At 31.2% G+C, this 20636-nt stretch overlaps 1 protein-coding gene across 2 annotated transcripts in view; it reads right to left on the bottom strand.

The window, feature by feature from the left end:
- The window catches only part of Trim9 (E3 ubiquitin-protein ligase Trim9), a 751598-nt gene that overhangs the window by 725424 nt on the left and 5538 nt on the right, over positions 1-20636 (bottom strand). For both annotated transcript variants that reach the window (XM_075297069.1, XM_075297070.1), the window contains exon 2: positions 13926-14119. The gene's annotated coding sequence lies outside the window, so the exon portion shown is untranslated. The remainder of the gene's footprint in view (positions 1-13925; positions 14120-20636) is intronic.

The following is a 20636-nucleotide window of genomic DNA, read 5'->3' as shown; positions in this document are numbered from 1 at the left end:
TATTGTTGCACAAAAAAAACCGATTTTTTTCTATTTCACTTCATTGTCCCATTTTGTTTGTCTGCTCATATTTTTTATTTTTTTGGAGGGGTTTAGAGAGACCATCAAAATGAAATGTTCATAATCAAGTTTATGATGAGCGTACACATATCAGTTTGAATTGCTGTTATTTGAGTAGATTACTTTTGATGTGACCAATCAGACCAAACCATGGGGAATAGAGTAAAAGGAAGTGGCCCTCAAATGGGACCCTTAAACAAAATGTGAACAAGTATATAAGGCCGCAAGTTCGGCCAGGCCGAATCTTATGTACCCACCACCATGGATTGCGTAGAAACTTCTACGAAAGACTATCATCCACAATCGAATTACTTGGATTGTGGTATCTTAAAACTTCTTAACATCGTTTTCTAAATTGTGATTTAGTCCATACATGGTATATATTAGACAAAAAAGTTATGTATAGTTAAGTCTACAAATAATTACGAATCGATATGGACTTTTTGTACGTAGAGAGCCAGAATTGAAATATGGGGGTCGCTTATATGGGGGCTATATACAATTATGAACTTGATATGGACCAATTTTTGTGTGATTGGGGATCGATTTATCTGAGGGCCATATATAACTATAGACCGATATGGACCTAGTTAGGCATGGTTGTTAACGACTATATACTAGCACAATGTACCAAATTTCAACTCACTCGTATTAAATTTGCTCCTCCAAGAGGTTCCAAAACCAAATCTCGGGATCGGTTTATATGGGGCTATGCACGATTATGGACTGATACGGACCACTTTTGGCATGGTTGTTAAATATCATATACTACCACCACGTACCAAATTTCAAGCAGATCGGATGAATTTTGCTTCTCCAAAAGGCACCGGAGGTCAAATCTGGGGATCGGTTTATATGGGAGCTATATATAATTATGGACTGATAGGAACCAATTCCTGCATGGTTGTTGGATACCATATACCAACATCACGTACCAAATTCCAACCGAATGGGAAGAATTTTGCCCTTCCAAGGGGCTCTGGAGGTCAAATCTGGGGATGGGTTTATATGGGGCCTATATATAATTATGGACCGATATCGACCAATTTTTGCATGGGAGTTTGAGGCCATATATTAACACCACGTACCAAATTTCAACTGAATCAGATGAATTTTGGTCTTCCAAGGGGTTCTGGAGGTCAAATCTGGTGATCGGTTTATATGGAGGCTATATAATTATGAACCGATGTGGACCAATTTTTGCATGGTTGTTAGAGACCATATACTAACATCACGTACCAAACTTCAGCCGGATCGGATGAAATTTGCTTCTATTAGAGGCCTCGCAAGCCAAATCGGAGGATCGGTTTATATGGGGGCTATATATAATTATGGACCGATGTGGACCAATTTTTGCATGGTTGTTAGAGACCATATACTAACACCATGTACCAAATTTCAGCCGGATCGGATGAAATTTGCTTCTCTTAGAGGCCTCGAAAGCCAAATCGGGGGATCGGTTTATATGGGGGCTATATATAATTATGGACCGATGTGGACCAATTTTTGCATGGTTGTTAGAGACCATATACTAACACCATGTACCAAATTTCAGCCGGATCGGATGAAATTCGCTTCTCTTAGAGGCCTCGCAAGCCAAATGGGGGGATCGGTTTATATGGGGGCTATATATAATTATGGACCGATGTGGACCAATTTTTGCATGGTTGTTAGAGACCATATACTGACACCATGTACCAAATTTCAGCCGGATCGGATGAAATTTGCTTCTCTTAGGGGCCTCGCAAACCAAATCGGGGGATCGGTTTATATGGGGGCTATATATAATTATGGACCGATGTGGACCAATTTTTGCATGGTTGTTAGAGACCATATACTAACACCATGTACCAAAATGCAGCCGGATCGGATGAATTTTGCTTCTCTTAGAGGCCTCGCAAGCCAAATTTTGGGGTTCGTTTATATGGGGGCTATACGTAAAAGTGGACCGATATGGCCCATTTGCAATACCATCCGACCTACAGCAATAACAACTACTTGTGCCAAGTTTCAAGTCGATAGCTTGTTTCGTTCGGAAGTTAGCGTGATTTCAACAGACGGACGGACGGACGGACATGCTCAGATCGACTCAGAATTTCACCACGACCCAGAATATATATACTTTATGGGGTCTTAGAGCAATATTTCGATGTGTTACAAACGGAATGACAAAGTTAATATACCCCCCATCCTATGGTGGTGGGTATAAAAATAGAACCGCAAGAAATAGAAATTTGCGAAAATCATCAAAACAAGAAAACAAGAACAGAGACTGCAGTGAAATAATCATTTGTTCCCCTCGCAAGACAAGTTACAGGAATTTGGATACAAATTTGTATTTCGAGGACACTATACGTTAACAAGCGGAAACCCTAAAAGGCTTGTTATAACTTTCAATAACACGAATTGTGAAATTTTTAAATTTACTTAAGTTTTTTTTTTATTTTTGAAGAAATAAAATTTTGCAAAAATTATCTATAGAAAAAAAATTTTGCAATAATTTTTAATAGAAATAAAAATTTGTCAAAATTTTCAATAGATATAAAATTTTGCAAAAATTTTCAATAGAACAAAAATTTTGACAAAACTTTCTATAGAAATAAGATTTTGCAAAAATTTTCAAAGAAATAAAATTTTGCAAAAATTTTTTTAGAGAAATAAAATTTTGCAAAAGTTTTCTATAGAAATAAAATTATGCTAGATGATGATTTTCTATAGAAATAAAATTTTGACAAAATTTTTTATCAAAAATGTCTATAGAAATAAAATTTTGACAAAACTTTCTATAGAAATCAGATTTTGCAAAATTTTTCTATAGAAATAAAATTTTGCAAACATTTTTTTTATAGAAATAAAATTTTGCAAAAGTTTTCTATAGAAATAAAATTATGCAAGAATTTTCTATAGAAAAAAATTGCAAAAATTTTCTATAGAAATAAATTTTGGCAACATTTACTTTAGAAATAAGATTCTGCAAAAAAATCTATAGAAATAAAATTTTGGTAAAATTTTCTATAAAAAAAATTCTGCAGAAATTTTGCAAAAATTTTCTATAGGAATAAACTTTTGAGAAAATTTTCTAAAAAAAAAACAAAATTTTGCAAAAATTATCTATAGAAATAAAATTTTGCAAAAATTTTCTATAAAAATAAAGTTTTGACAAAATTTTCAATAGAAATAAAATATTGACAAAAATCTCTATAGAAATAAAATTTTGACAAAACTTTCTAAAGAAATCAGATTTTGCAAAAATTTTCTATAGAAATAAAATTTTCCAAATTTTGTTATAGAAATAAAATTTTGCAAAAGTTGTCTATAGAAATAAAATTATGCAAGAATTTTCTATAACAAAAATTGCAAACATTTTCTATAGAAACAAATTTTTGTAAAAGTTTTCTTTAGTAATAAGATTCTGAAAAAAAATTTCTATAGAAATAAAATTTTGACAAAATTTTCTATAGAATTAAAATTTTGACAAAATTTTCTATAGAAATAAAATTTTTTTATAGAAATAAAATTTTGCAAAAAAAATTTTATATAAATAAAATTTTGCAAAAGTTTTCTATAGAACAAAAATTTCCTATAGAAATGAAATTTTGAAAAAAATTTTCTATAGGAATAAAATTTTGACAAAATTTTCTAAAAAAATTTGCAAACATTATCTATAGAAATACAATTTTCTATAGAAAATTTTTTTTTCAGAAATGTTCTATATTTTATTAAGAGTCGAGTACTAGACTAATTTACCAATTTAATAAATTTTTTTGCTACTTTTACCATCTCCCCTATATATGACACCCTTTCGTTTTTTGGCATTTGCGTCCTATGCTATGGTTTTGATATTTTTTTCTCCCTTAAGGGATCTCTTCCGTTAGTTAGTTGACATTGGTCTGTCTATCTTTTCTTGGCTATTTCATAAATAATATTTTTACTCGTTTTTTCGCTTTTCCCCCAATTCGTTTTGTGTTAAAGTCGACGTATGTTCTTGAAATTTATTTGTTAACAAAATTGTTGTTCCCGACTGGTCTGAAGTACAGTTAACTACTGGACTACTGTCAGTATTGGTCCTTTTTTCTGTAGTCTTTTGTGATAGTAGAAATAAATAATAAACATAAAGAAAGATATGAAAATGTGATTTTTCCAACAGTTTTTGTTTTTTTTTTTTTGTTTCCTTTTTTATTTTGTGATAAAAATGAAAGCAACAGAAATGAAATCGTGACAAAAACAGAATTTCTTTACTCGTATATTATCGGAGGACCCTACAATGAAAATTCAAAATGTTAGGGTAGTTAGTTGGGAAAATTTATCGAAATTCATTTCTATACGAAATTTTGACTACAATTCACGGTTGATACAATTTCCTTAAAATTTCATTTCATATTGTCAAAATTTCATTTCAATAGGAAATTTTGTCAAAATTTCTTATCTATACACCCTCATAAAAAATCGCTTCTGTAACATATACTCCCAAACATATTTTGCTTCAAGCATATACATTTTTGGGTATTGCCCAAACATTTATATGTTTGATCTCTTCCAATATATAATATGTTTGAAAGCATATTGGTCTAAACAATATATGTTTGGGTAGTCTAACTTCCAAACATTTTGTATTTTTGCATCCAAATTCAATAATGTTGTCTTCCAAAAAACAATATGTTATTTTGTGAACATATAATATGTTTGGAAGCATTTTGCACCCAAAAATATTATATGCTTAAAAAAATTCTCCCAAACAATATTGTGCTCAAAATTTTATTTATTTATTTATTTACAATCATAATGAATTATGAAAATAAACAGGTAATATAGATGCTAACAACATAGGCTTTCGACCTGAATGCTCAAAATTTTGTTTCTGCCTAATTGTATATTCCCCCACATCTTTCTCACTTCCACGACATTTTTTAGTTCTTAGCACCTTTTTCTGTAATATAAACATTGTAGAAGAAATTATTCAATTGTATGATTTTTTTTATTTTAATTTTACCTTTTGCCGGACGGGGATTCGAACAGCGGACCACACAGTTTGTAAGGATCAAAGAAGTAGCTGATCAATTGCCCAAGGAAAAATAAAATGTTAATTTTGTAATAACAAGCAACAACCACCAACTTAATTCAATATCGCTCCCTGTTAAATAGCGCTCCAAGCTACTAAACACATATATGTTTATAGGCTATTTCTAAATTAATATATGTTTGCATCCAAGCATATTATATTTACAAACATTTTATGTCCCAAACATAATATGTTCTAACATATTAACATATATGTCCCAAACATGTTATGCTAGTTTATGAACATTATATGCTTGCACTCAAAAATATTGTGTTTAAAAATTTGTGTTCCAAACATATAATGTTTATAGCCAAACATATGAAAAACAGCCTTTTTCATCCGTGTACAATTCACGGTTGATACAATTTCCTTAAAATTTCATTTTTATAAGATTTTTTCTTAAAATTTCAATTCTATAGGAAATATTGTCAAAATTTCATTTCAATAGGAAATTTTGTCAAAATTTCTTATCTATACACCCTCATAAAAAATCGCTTCTGTAACATATACTCCCAAACATATTTTGCTTCAAGCATATACATTTTTGGGTATTGCCCAAACATTTATATGTTTGATCTCTTCCAATATATAATATGTTTGAAAGCATATTGGTCTAAACAATATATGTTTGGGTAGTCTAACTTCCAAACATTTTGTATTTTTGCATCCAAATTCAATAATGTTGTCTTCCAAAAAACAATATGTTATTTTGTGAACATATAATATGTTTGGAAGCATTTTGCACCCAAAAATATTATATGCTTAAAAAAATTCTCCCAAACAATATTGTGCTCAAAATTTTATTTATTTATTTATTTACAATCATAATTAATTATGAAAATAAACAGGTAATATAGGTGCTAACAACATAGGCTTTCGACCTGAATGCTCAAAATTTTGTTTCTGCCTAATTGTATATTCCCCCACATCTTTCTCACTTCCACGACATTTTTTAGTTCTTAGCACCTTTTTCTGTAATACAAACATTCTAGAAGAAATTATTCAATTTTTTTTTATTTTAATTTTACCTTTTGCCGGACGGGAATTCGAACAGCTGACCACACAGTTTGTAAGGATCAAAGAAGTAGCTGATCAATTGCCCAAGGAAAAATAAAATGTTAATTTTGTAAGCAACAACCACCAACTTAATTCAATATCGCTCCCTGTTAAATAGCGCTCCAAGCTACTAAACACATATATGTTTATAGGCTATTTCTAAATTAATATATGTTTGCATCCAAGCATATTATATTTACAAACATTTTATGTCCCAAACATAATATGTTCTAACATATATGTCCCAAACATGTTATGGTAGTTTATGAACATTATATGCTTGCACTCAAAAATATTGTGTTTAAAAATTTGTGTTCCAAACATATAATGTTTATAGCCAAACATATGAAAAACATTATTTTTCATCCGTGTAGGAAATTTGGTCGAAATTTCATTTCCGTAGGAATTTTTTTCAAAATTTTATTTCTATGAGATTTTTTTTCAAAATTTCATTTCTGTAGGAAATTTTTGAAAATGATCATCTCTATAGGAAATTTGTGAAAAATTCTATAGAAAATTTTTATAAAAAATTGTTCAAAAGTTTCATTTTTATAGGAAATTTTTGCAAAATTTTATTTCTGTAGAAAATTTTGTCTAAATTTTAGTTCTATAGAAAATTATGTCAAAATGTTATTTCTATAGAAAATTTTGTCAAAATTTCATTTCCATAGAAAATTTGTCAAAATTTCATTTCTATAGCAAATTTTTTCAAAATTTAATTTCCATAGGAAATTTTTGAAAAATTTCATTTCAATAATAAATTGTTCAAAAATTCCATACATATAGGAAATTTTTCAAAAATTAAATTTTTATAAGAAATTTTTCAAATGTTTCATTTTTATACGACATTTTTGCTAAATTTCATTTCGATAGAAATTTTTGAAAAAAATTATTTCTATAGAAATTTTTGTCAAAATTTCTTATCTATAGGAAATTTGGTCGAAAGTTCAATTCTGTAGGAATTTTTTTCAAAATTTTGACAATTTTTTTCAAAATTTCATTTCTGTAGGAAATTTTTGAAAATTATCATCTCTATAGGAAATTTTTGAAACATTCAATACCTATAGGAAATTTTTATAAAAAAATGTTCAAAAGTTTCATTTTTATAGGAAATTTTTGTAAAATTTTATTTCTATAGAAAATTTTGTCAAAATTGTATTTCTATAGAAATTTTTTTTCAACATATCGTTTCTGTAGGAAATTTTGTCAAAATTGTATTTCTATAGAAAATTTTGTCAAAATTGTATTTCTATAGAAAATTTTGTCAAAATTGTATTTCTATAGAAAATTTTGTCCAAATTGTATTTCTATAGAAAATTTTGTCAACATTTTTTTTCTACAGAAAATTTTGTCAAAATTTTATTTCAATAGAAAAATATGTCAAAATTTTAATTCTATACAAATGTTTGCAAAATTTTATTTCTATAGAAATTTTGTCAATTTTTTTTTTTCAATAGAAAATTTTGTCAAAATTATTTCTATAGAAAATTTTATCAAAATTGTTTTTCTATAGAAAATTTTGTCAAAATTGTATTTCTATAGAAAATTTAATTTCTATGGAAAATTTTGTCAAAATTTTATTTCAATAGAAAATTTTGGCAAAATTTTATTTCTATAGAAAATTTTATCAAAATTTTATTTCAATAGGAAATTTTGAAAATTATCATCTCTATAGGAAATTTTTGAAAAATTTCATTTCAATAAGAAATTGCTCAAAAATTCCACACCTAAAGGAAATTTGTTAAAAATTAAATTTTTATAAGAAATTTTTCAAAAGTTTAATTTTTATATGAAATTTTTGCTAAATTTCATTTCTATAGAAATTTTTGAAAACTTTTATTTCTAAGGAAAATTTTGTCAAAATTTTATTTCTATAGAAAATTATGTCAAAATTTTATTTTTATAGAAAATGTTGTCAAAATTTTATTTCTTTAGAAAATTTTGTCCCCATTTGATTTCTTTAGAAAATTTTGTCAAAATTGTATTTCTTTAGAGTATTTTGTCAACATTTTATATCTATAGAAAATTTTGTGAAAATTTTATTTCTATAGAAAATTTTGTCAAAATTTCATTTCTATTGAAATTTTTTTTTTTCAAAATATCGTTTCTGTAGCAAATTTTGTCAAAATTGTATTTCTATAGAAAATTTTGTCAAAATTGTATTTCTATAGAAAATTTTGTCAACATTTTATTTCTACAGAAAATTTTGTCAAAATTTTATTTCAATAGCAAAATATGTCAAAATTTTATTTCAATAGAAAAATATGTCAAAATTTTTATTCTATAAAAATGTTTGCAAAATTTTATTTCTATAGAAATTTTGTCAACACTTTTTTTTGCAATAGAAAATTTTGTCACAATTATTTCTATAGAAAATTTTATCAAAATTGTATTTCTATGGAAAATTTTGTCAAAATTGTATTTCTATAGAAAATTTTGGCAAAATTTTATTTCAATAGAAAATTTTGTCAAAATTTTATTTCTATTGAAAATTATACCAAAATTTTATTTCTATAGGAAATTTTCAAATTGTTATTTCAATATGAAATTTTTGAAAATTATCATCTCTATAGGAAATTTTTGAAAAATTTCATTTCAATAAGAAATTGTTCAAAAATTCCACACCTATCGGAAATTTTTTAAAAATTAAATTTTTATAAGAAATTTTTCAAAAGTTTAATTTTTATAGGAAATTTTTGCAAATTTTCATGTCTATAGAAATTTTTGAAAAATTTTATTTCTATGGAAAATTTTGTCAAAATTTTATTTCTATAGAAAATTATGTCAAAATTTTATTTCTATAGAAAATTATGTCAAAATTTTATTTTCATAGAAAATTTTGTCAAAATTTTATTTCTTTAGAAAATTTCGTAAAAATTTTATTTTTATAGAAAATGTTGTCAAAATTTTATTTCTTTAGAAAATTTTGTCAAAATTGTATTTCTTTAGAAAATTTTGTCAAAATTTTATTTCTATAGAAAATTTTGTGAAAAGGCAGTAGCCGACTATCAAACCCTTTTTCGGGAGGTTCAAGTGTAGTTCACTGTGGGTTGAGTGAATTACCCGAATTTATTCTGATAATTGGTTGATAGTTTTGCTGCAAGTAGAGGATGCTGATGAGGAATGTGGTAATTCCGAAACAGCTGTACATCCAACCATCTTGCAGTCTATAGGGCTTTGCCCAAATAAATTTGACAAGCATACTTTTCCTCTGTTGGTTAAGCTACACTTGTAGTTTAGTCAATGCATGGCTTTAAGCTCAAGATCAAGATCAAGAAAACAACAATAACTATTGAAGAGAAGCCAACAACAACAAACAAAACGAATAAAAATTTTATTTCTATAGGAAATTTTGTCAAAATTTTATTTCTATAGAAAATTTTGCCAAAATTTTATTTCTATAGAAAATTTTGCCAAAATTTTATTTCTATAGAAAATTTTGTCAAAATTTTATTTCTATAGAAAAATTTTCAAAATTTTATTTCTATAGAAAATTTTTGAAAAATTGGAAATTTGTGAAAAATTTCATTTCAATAAGAATGTGTTTAAAAATTCCATACCTACAGAAAATTTTTCAAAAATTTTATTTTTAAAAGAGTTTTTATTTATTTATTTTTTTTTTAGGAAATTTTTAAAAAATTTCATTTCTAAATGAAACTTTTGCAAAATTTCATTGCTATAGAAAAATTTTGTTAAAATTTCATTTCTATAGGAAATTTTTTAAAAGTTTCGTTTCTATAGGAAATTATTGCAAAATTTTATTTCTATTGGAAATTTTGTCTGACTGTCATTATCGTAGATTTTCATTCGATCCACCCTAATATACACCTGCATATGAGTTTATTATTCATTATTCTTATCCATAAGCTACATTTATGTGGTTATATCTATTTATATGAGTGTGGATGTATATATTGTACGTTGTATGGGTCGTTTTGTGCATGTGAATTGTAGTATATATAGTGTCATTTAATTTTTGTACATGATTTGTTTGTGACATATTTCCACAAATGCCATAATGTGGCCAAAACATATACAAGCCAACCGGAAGTGCCAAATGCTGTGTGACATTATGAACCATTATGAACCGAGTTGTATAAAGTTCAACGCCATTGTTATAAGGAAATTTCAATACGTAATTTAAAATTATAAAAATCCCAGAGGTTTCACAGTTATAGAGGTTTTAGATTTTTTTGCCATTGGGGATAAACATTAAAAATTCACAGTCTTTAAGGTTTTTATTTAAAAAAAACATAGGCACTAACTTATAATACCCTGTTCCACAGTGTGGCGCAGGGTATAAATATATCTCATGTTGTTATTAGGTTTTAAAACTAATCCCAAAAAGTTCTTTTTTGATTCTCTTTTTGGAAATGTCACAATTATATGCCCCCATAACCCCTTTGCCAAGCATCAAAGGGATTTTCAAAGAACCACTTCCAGAAGAGTCAAACAAAATATTTTAAAAATGTTATCTTTTGATTGCTCCAGTTGTTGTTTTGTTTTTTTTTTTCTCTCTCAATATTGTTAGTAATACCCCTAACGATGGCATTGGCTACAGAAATGGAAAATGACAGAAAAAAAACGCGATGGTCGAGATATCATCGAAACGTAACTTCTTAACCCTTTTAGCTAACATGACAACAAGTGAAACGATTCTTGAAGTGTTTTTCCTATAGACTGCGGGAAAAAAGAACATTTTATACACCCAAAGAAATTTGTTAGTGGACACAGCAAAAAAATGTTGCAAAAGGACAGACGCTAAATTATGAAAAAAAAACATAAAATAATGGCTCTCCTAAGAGCTTCATGGCAATCGATAATCTTGGTCACTCAAAGCTTTACAAAGTAAATTTTCTAGTTGAACTATGTATTTATTTTTTAGCTTTAACCTAATAATTGGCCTTAAAATGTTCATATTTTCTATGGTCTATCTTATATAGCCTCGATGTTTCAGTCATTGTCATTTTTTGCGAGTGTAATAAAGGTCATTTGGAACATCATTCTTTATTATTTTTAAATTGTAGCTGTATGTGAGCTACCAACATCAAAAACAGTCAATGTGTTTTTCCTCCCATGAGTGGGAGTTCAAATAGCAACAGATTTTATTTCAAGGGTTTATTGTTTTAACTCTTTTTTTTTTGGGTAAAAGTGACACTTTAAAACGAGTGGATATTTTGGAGCATTTTGTATTTTTATTATTGCAATACAAACGGATGGTGAGTCCAGAAAAGGACATCGCTTCATTCGCCCACATACCAACACATATACGAGTACATACATATACATTCCCAGCAAAAAACTTTGGAAGTTCTCCTTAAGGCACAACTTTAAAAATACTTCCAAAAATGTTCTCCCAAAGATGTTCTTTATTTTAACTGCACAGGAAGTTCATTTGAGTCAATTTTTATACCCTCCACCATAGGGTGGGGGTATATTAACTTTGTCATTCCGTTTGTAACACATCGAAATATTGCCCTAAGACCCCATAAAGTATATATATTCTGGGTCGTTGTGAAATTCTGAGTCGATCTGAGCATGTCCGTCCGTCCATCTGTTGAAATCACGCTAACTTCCGAACGAAACAAGCTATCGACTTGAAACTTGGCACAAGTTGTTGTTATTGATGTAGATCGGATTGTATTGCAAATGGGCCATATCGGTCCAATTTTACGTATAGCCCCCATATGAACGGACCCCAAATTTGGGGGTCCATATCAGTCCATAATCATATATAGCCCCCATATAAACCGATCTCCAGATTTGGCTTGCGGAGCCTCTAAGAGAAGCAAATTTCATCCGATCCAGTTGAAATTTGGTACATGGTGTTAGTATATGGTCTCCAAAAACCATGCAAAAATTGGTCCACATCGGTCCACAATTATATATAGCCCCCATATAAACCGATCCCCCCGACTTGGCTTGCGCAGCCTCTAAGAGAAGCAAATTTCATTAGATCTGGCTGAAATTTGGTACATGGTGTAAGTATATGGTCTCTAATAACCATGCAAAAATTGGTCGAAATCGGTCCATAATTACATATAGCCCCCATATAAACCGATCCCCAGATTTGACCTCCGGAGCCCCTTGGAAGAGAAAAATTCATCCGATTCGGTTGAAATTTGGTACGTGGTGTTAGTATATGGTATCCAACAACTATGCTGGAATTGGTTCATATCAGTCCACAATTATATATAGCCCCCATATAAACCGATCCCCAGATTTGACCTCTGGTGCTTTTTGAAGAAGCAAAATTCATCCGATCTGGTTGAAATTTGGTACGTGGTGGTAGTATATGATATTTAACAACTATGCCAAAAGTGGTCCATATCAGTCCATAATCATATATAGCCCCCATATAAACCGATCTCCAGATTTGGCTTGCGGAGCCTCTAAGAGAAGCAAATTTCATCCGATCCGGCTGAAATTCGGTACACGGTGTTAGTATATGGTCTCTAATGACCATGCAAAAATTGGTCCACATCGGTCCATAATTATATATAGCCCCCATATAAACCGATCCCCAGATTTGACCTCCGGAGCCCCTTGGAAGAGCAACATTCATCCGATTCGTTTGAAATTTGGTACGTGATGTTAGTAAATGCACACAAAAAATATCAATTAATTTGATTGTCAATACAATTAAAATTGTGTTTAAGTTTGAGCTAACAACGTAATTTGTAAATACAATTACGATGTTAGTCACTTTAGCAACCAATTTTGTTATATCAACAAACATTTTGTTATATCAACAAAAATTTTGTTGAACTTAAAAAATTTCTGTAACAACAATTTATTGTTAGCTCAAAAATTATAATATTATTTTCTGTGTGGTATCCAACAACCATGCAGAATTGGTTCATATCAGTCCATAATTATATATAACCCCCATATAAACCGATCCCCATATTTGACCTCCGGTGCCTTTTGGAGAAGCAAAGTTAATCCGATCTGGTTGAAATTTGGTACGTGGTGGTAGTATATGATATTTAACAACCATGCCAAAAGTGGTCCATATCAGTCCATAATCATATATAGCCCCTATATAAACCGATCCCGAGATTTGGTTTTGGAACCTCTTGGAGGGAGGAGCAAATTTCATCCGAGTTAGTTGAAATTTAGTACATTGTGCTAGTATACATTGTGCTAGTGGATGACAGTCTTTCGTAGAAGTTTCTACGCAATCCATGGTGGAGGGTACATAAGATTCAGCCTGGCCGAACTTACGGCCGTATATACTTGTTTATAACTCGCTTTTTTCATATTTTTAATGAGAAATTTAAAATTTTATTGTTTCAAATGGGTTAAAAACCGATTAAAAATTAATAAAATAGTGCAAATTATTTAAATTTTGCCGAAAAAAAGTATTTGATGTCAAACATTCGAGACGAGCGTTTTCATGCACTAAAAATCATAAAAAAAAAATTTTAAAATTATTTATTCGTCAAAATATCACAAAATTTCTTTATTCACATCCAAATCACTGGATTCGCATCACACCTTAAGAAGTGATGCAAATTCAGTGCAACAGCTGTTGAAATGGTGGACTTCCGTCCTATGACAAGCCCATGTAAAAATAATTGCTTCTGCGCCAATTTTGCACCACTTCCGGTCCCAAAAGAACATTTTCACAACTTTTTTTGGCGACGCGTTTTTTGCTGGGTTTTCAATTCTATGCTTATGTATTATATCATAGCAACCCAACAGCTTTGAATTTTCAAGGACAATTAGTTTTTCAGCGAATACTTACTTTTAAATTTACTGTGAAATTATCCGAATAATGCTTACTACATTGTTAAGCTCTTGTTTAGAGTGATTATTAAATCATTATTTGGGCCAATATTTGAAAGCACATATATTTTGACAGAGAATATGACCAAGTTGCAGGAATTTTTTTAGAGAAGCATATTGTGACCTCCTTATTCGATTGATATTTGTGGCCAACTACACAGAAAAAAGATCACCAAAATATTTCCAATTAAAAAGTTGAAATTTTTTCATACAATTAACTTTTATAATCAAGATTAATTAAGAAATTAATTTAAAACAAGTATATACGGGCGTAAGTTCGGCCAGGTCGAATCTAATGTACCCTCCACCATGGATTGCGTAGAAACTTCTACTAAATACTGTCATCAAGAATCGAATTACTTGGGTTGCGGTAACACTTGCCGATGGCAAGGTATCTTAAAACTTCCTTAAATTGTAAGTTAGTCGATAAAACAAAACAAGTAAGAAAAGTCTAAAGTCGGGCGGGGCCGACTATATTATACCCTGCACCACTTTGTAGATCTAAATTTTCGATACCATATCACATCCGTCAAATGTGTTGGGTGCTATATATAAAGGTTTGTCCCAAATACATACATTTAAATATCACTCGATTTGGACAGAATTTGATAGACTTTTTCAAATCTATAGACTCAAAATTTAAGTTGGCTAATGCACTAGGGTGGAACACAATTTTAGTAAAAAAATATGGGAAACATTTAAAACTGAAGCAATTTTAAGGAAACTTCGCAAAAGTTTATTTATGATTTATCGCTCGATATATATGTATTAGAAGTTTAGGAAAATTAGAGTCATTTTTACATCTTTTCGACTAAGCAGTGGCGATTTAACAAGGAAAATGTTGGTATTTTGACCATTTTTGTCGAAATCAGAAAAACATATATCAGAAAAACATAAATCTGAACCGATGTCAAATTTGGCACGCATAGCTACAATGGTAATTCTACGCCCTGTGCAAAATTTCAACTAAATCGGAGTTAAAAATTGTCCTCTGTGGTCATATGAGTGTAAATCGGGCGAAAGCTATATATGGGAGATATATCCAAATCTGAACCGATTTCACGCATAGTTACAATGCTAATTTTACTCCCTATGCAAAATTTCAACTAAATCGGAGCAAAAAATTGACCTCTGTAGGCAAATGGGTGTATATCGGGCGAAAGCTATGTATGGGAGCTATATCTAAATCTGAACCGATTTGGCTGATATTTTGCAAGTTTTTCGAGACTCATAAAATATTCGGATGTACTGAATTTGAGGAAGATCGGTTGATATACACGCCAATTATGACCAGATCGGTGAAAAATATATATGGAAGCTATATCTAAATCTGATCTGATTTTTTCCAAAATCAATAGGGATCGTCTTTGAGCCGAAACAGGACCCTATACCAAATTTTAGGACAATCGGACTAAAACTGCGAGCTGTACTTTGCACACAAAAATACATCAACAGACAGACAGACGGACATCGCTAAATAGACTCAGAATTTAATTCTAAGCCGATCCGTATACTAAAAGGTTGGTCTATGATTACTCCTTCTTGGCGTTACGTACAAATGCACAAACTTATTATACCCTGTACCACAGTAGTGGTGAAGGGTATAAAAAGGCCGATTAAATACGTTTTTAATTCAGTTCGACAGCATTTTCTATAGAAATAAACGTTTGACAACATTTCTTATAGAAATAAAATGTTTGACAAAATTTTCTATAGAAATAAAATTTTGACAAAATTTTCTATTGAAATAAAATTTTGACAAAATTTTCTATTGAAATAAAATTTTGACAACATTTCCTATAGAAATAAAATGTTTGACAAAATTTTCTATAGAAATAAAATTTTGACAAAATTTTCTATAGAAATACAATTTTGACAAAATTTTCTATAGAAATAAAATGTTGACAAAATTTTCTATAGAAATAAAATGTTGACAAAATTTTCTATAGAAATAAAATTTTGACAAAACTTTCTATATTACTAAAATTTTTACACAATTTTCTATAGAAATAAAATTTTCTAAGACCCCATAAAGTATATATATTCTGGGTCGTGGTGAAATTCTGAGTCGATCTAAGCATGTCCGTCCGTCTGTTGCAATCACGCTAACTTCCGAACGAAACAAGCTATCGACTTGAAACTTGGCACAAGTAGTTGTTACTGATGAAGGTCGGATGGTATTGAAAATGGGCCATATCGGACCACTTTTACGTATAGCCCCCATATCAACCGACTCTCAGATTTGACTTGCGGAGCCTCTTGGAGGACCAAAATTCATCCGATCCGGTTGAAATTTGGTACATGGTGCTAGTATATGGTCTGTCACAACCATGCAAAAATTGGTCCACAATTATATATAGCCCCCATATAAACCAATCCCCAGATTTGGCTTGCAGAGCTTCTAAGAGAAGCAAATTTTATCCGATCCGGCTGAAATTTGGTACATGGTGCTAGTATATGGTCTGTCACAACCATGCAAAAATTGGTCCACAATTATATATAGCCCCCATATAAAGCGATCCCCAGATTTGGTTTGCGGAGCCTCTAATAGAAGCAAATTTCATCCGATCCGGCTGAAATTTGGTACATGGTGTAAGTATATGGTCTCTCACAACCATGCAAAAATTGGTCCACATCGGTCCATAATTATATATAGCCCCCATATAAACCGATCCCCAGATTGGGTTTGCGGAGCCTCTAATAGAAGCAAATTTCATCCGATCCGTCTGAAATTTGGTACATGGTGTAAGTATATGGTCTCTAACAACTATGCAAAAATTGGTCCACATCGGTCCATAATTATATATTGCCCACATATAAACCGATCCCCAGATTTGGCTTGCGGAGCTTCTAATAGAAGCAAATTTCATCCGATTTGGCTGAAATTTGGTACATGGTGTAAATATATGGTCTCTAAAAACTATGCAAAAATTGGTCCACATCGGTCCATAATTATATTTAGACCCCATATAAACCAATCCGATGATTTGGTTTGCGGAGCCTCTAATAGAAGCAAATTTCATCCGATCCGGCTGAAATTTGGTACATGGTGTTAGTATATGGTCTCTCACAACCATGAAAATTGGTCCAAATCGGTCCACAATTATATATAGCCCCCATATAAACCAATCCCCAGATTTGGCTTGCGGAGCCTCTAAGAGAAGCAAATTTCATCCGATCCGGCTGAAATTTGGTACATGGTGTAAGTATATGGTATTTTACAACCATGCAAAAATTGGTCAATATCGGTCCAAATTATATATAGACCCCATATAAACCGATCCCCTGATTTGTACTCCGGAACCTCTTGGAAGAGCAAATTTAATCCGATTCCGTTCAAATTTGGTACGTGGTGTTAGTATATTGTCTCTAACAACCATGCAAAACTTGGTCCATATCGGTCAATAATTATATATAGCCCCCATATAAAACGATCCCCAGATTTGACCTCCGGAATCTCTTGGAGGAGTAAAATTAATCCGATCCGGTTGAAATTTGGTACAATGCGCTAGTATATGGCCGCTAACAGCCATGCAAAAATTGGTCCATATCGGTCTACAGTTATTTATAGCTGATGGGCAATCACACAAAAATTGGTCCATATTGCCAAAATTAATCTATCAAAATATTAGAAAATTTTGTCAAAATTTTATTACTATAGAAAATTTTGTCAAAATTTTATTACTATAGAAAGTATTGTCAAAATTTTATTTCAATAGAAAATTTTGCCAAATTTTATTTCTATAGAATTTTTTTCAAAATTTTATTTCTGTAGAAAATTTTGTCAAAATTTTCTACAGAATATAGAAATAAAATGTTGACAAAATTACTCCTTCAAGAGATTCCGGAGGTCAAATCTGGGGATCGTTTTATATGGGGGCTATATATAATTATTGACCGATATGGACCAAGTTTTGCATGGTTGTTAGAGACAATATACTAACACCACGTACCAAATTTGAACGGAATCGGATTAAATTTGCTCTTCCAAGAGGTTCCGGAGTTCAAATCAGGGGATCGGTTTATATAGGGGTTATATATAATTATGGACCGATGTGGACCAATTTTTTCATGTTTGTTAAAAACCATATACTAGCACCATGTACCAAATTTCAGCCGGATCGGATAAAATTTGCTTCTATTGGAGGCTCCGCAAGCCAAATCTGGGGATTGGTTTATATGGGGGCTATATATAATTGTGGACCGATTTGGAACAATTTTTCATGGTTGTGAGAGACCATATACTAACACCATGTACCAAATTTCAGCCGGATCGGATGAAATTTGCTTCTATTAGAGGCTCCGCAAACCAAATCTCCGGATCGGTTTATATGGGGTCTAAATATAATTATGGACCGATGTGGACCAATTTTTGCATAGTTTTTAGAGACCATATATTTACACCATGTACCAAATTTCAGCCATATCGGATGAAATTTGCTTCTATTAGAAGCTCCGCAAGCCAAATCTGGGGATCGGTTTATATGGGGGCTATATATAACTATAGACCGATGTGGACCAATTTTTGCATAGTTGTTAGAGACTATATTCTTACACCATGTACCAAATTTCAGCCGGATCGGATGAAATTTGCTTCTCTTACAAGCTCCGCAAGCCAAATCTGGGGATCGGTTTATATGGGGGCTATATATAATTATGGACCGACATTGACCAATTTTTGCATGGTTGTTAGAGACCATATACTTACACTATGTACCAAATTTCAACCAGATCGAATGAAATTTGCTTCTCCTAGAATCTCCGCAAGCCAAATCGGGTGATCGGTTTATATGGAGGCTATATATAATTATGGACCGATGTAGACCAATTTTTGCATAGTTGTTAGAGACCATATAAAGGGTGATTTGTTAAGAGCTTGATAACTTTTTTTTAAAAAAAAAACGCATAAAATTTGCAAAATCTCATCGGTTCTTTATTTGAAACGTTAGATTGGTCCATGACATTTACTTTTTGAAGATAATTTCATTTAAATGTTGACCGCGGCTGCGTCTTAGGTGGTCCATTCGGAAAGTCCAATTTTTGGCAACTTTTTCGAGCATTTCGGCCGGAATAGCCCGAATTTCTTCGGAAATGTTGTCTTCCAAAGCTGGAATAGTTGCTGGCTTATTTCTGTAGACTTTAGACTTGACGTAGCCCCACAAAAAATAGTCTAAAGGCGTCAAATCGCATGATCTTGGTGGCCAACTTACCGGTCCATTTCTTGAGATGAATTGTTCTCCGAAGTTTTCCCTCAAAATGGCCATAGAATCGCGAGCTGTGTGGCATGTAGCGCCATCTTGTTGAAACCACATGTCAACCAAGTTCAGTTCTTCCATTTTTGGCAACAAAAAGTTTGTTAGCATCGAACGATAGCGATCGCCATTCACCGTAACGTTGCGTCCAACAGCATCTTTGAAAAAATACGGTCCAATGATTCCACCAGCGTACAAACCACACCAAACAGTGCATTTTTCGGGATGCATGGGCAGTTCTTGAACGGCTTCTGGTTGCTCTTCACTCCAAATGCGGCAATTTTGCTTATTTACGTAGCCATTCAACCAGAAATGAGCCTCATCGCTGAACAAAATTTGTCGATAAAAAAGCGGATTTTCTGCCACTGATTTTGGTAATAAAATTCAATGATTTGCAAGCGTTGCTCGTTAGTAAGTCTATTCATGATGAAATGTCAAAGCATACTGAGCATCTTTCTCTTTGACACCATGTCTGAAATTTCATCCGATCCGGCTGAAATTTGGTACATGGTGTTAGTATATGGTCTCTCACAACCATGAAAATTGGTCCAAATCGGTCCACAATTATATATAGCCCCCATATAAACCAATCCCCAGATTTGGCTTGCGGAGCCTCTAAGAGAAGCAAATTTCATCCGATCCGGCTGAAATTTGGTACATGGTGTAAGTATATGGTATTTTACAACCATGCAAAAATTGGTCAATATCGGTCCAAATTATATATAGACCCCATATAAACCGATCCCCTGATTTGTACTCCGGAACCTCTTGGAAGAGCAAATTTAATCCGATTCCGTTCAAATTTGGTACGTGGTGTTAGTATATTGTCTCTAACAACCATGCAAAACTTGGTCCATATCGGTCAATAATTATATATAGCCCCCATATAAAACGATCCCCAGATTTGACCTCCGGAATCTCTTGGAGGAGTAAAATTAATCCGATCCGGTTGAAATTTGGTACAATGCGCTAGTATATGGCCGCTAACAGCCATGCAAAAATTGGTCCATATCGGTCTACAGTTATTTATAGCTGATGGGCAATCACACAAAAATTGGTCCATATTGCCAAAATTAATCTATCAAAATATTAGAAAATTTTGTCAAAATTTTATTACTATAGAAAATTTTGTCAAAATTTTATTACTATAGAAAGTATTGTCAAAATTTTATTTCAATAGAAAATTTTGCCAAATTTTATTTCTATAGAATTTTTTTCAAAATTTTATTTCTGTAGAAAATTTTGTCAAAATTTTCTACAGAATATAGAAATAAAATGTTGACAAAATTACTCCTTCAAGAGATTCCGGAGGTCAAATCTGGGGATCGTTTTATATGGGGGCTATATATAATTATTGACCGATATGGACCAAGTTTTGCATGGTTGTTAGAGACAATATACTAACACCACGTACCAAA

This window comes from Haematobia irritans, chromosome 2 (assembly GCF_050003625.1).
Source record: "Haematobia irritans isolate KBUSLIRL chromosome 2, ASM5000362v1, whole genome shotgun sequence".
Lineage (NCBI taxonomy): Eukaryota > Metazoa > Arthropoda > Insecta > Diptera > Muscidae > Haematobia > Haematobia irritans.
Note: the sequence above shows the minus strand (reverse complement) of the source record. Positions and strands in the feature narration are given on the sequence as shown.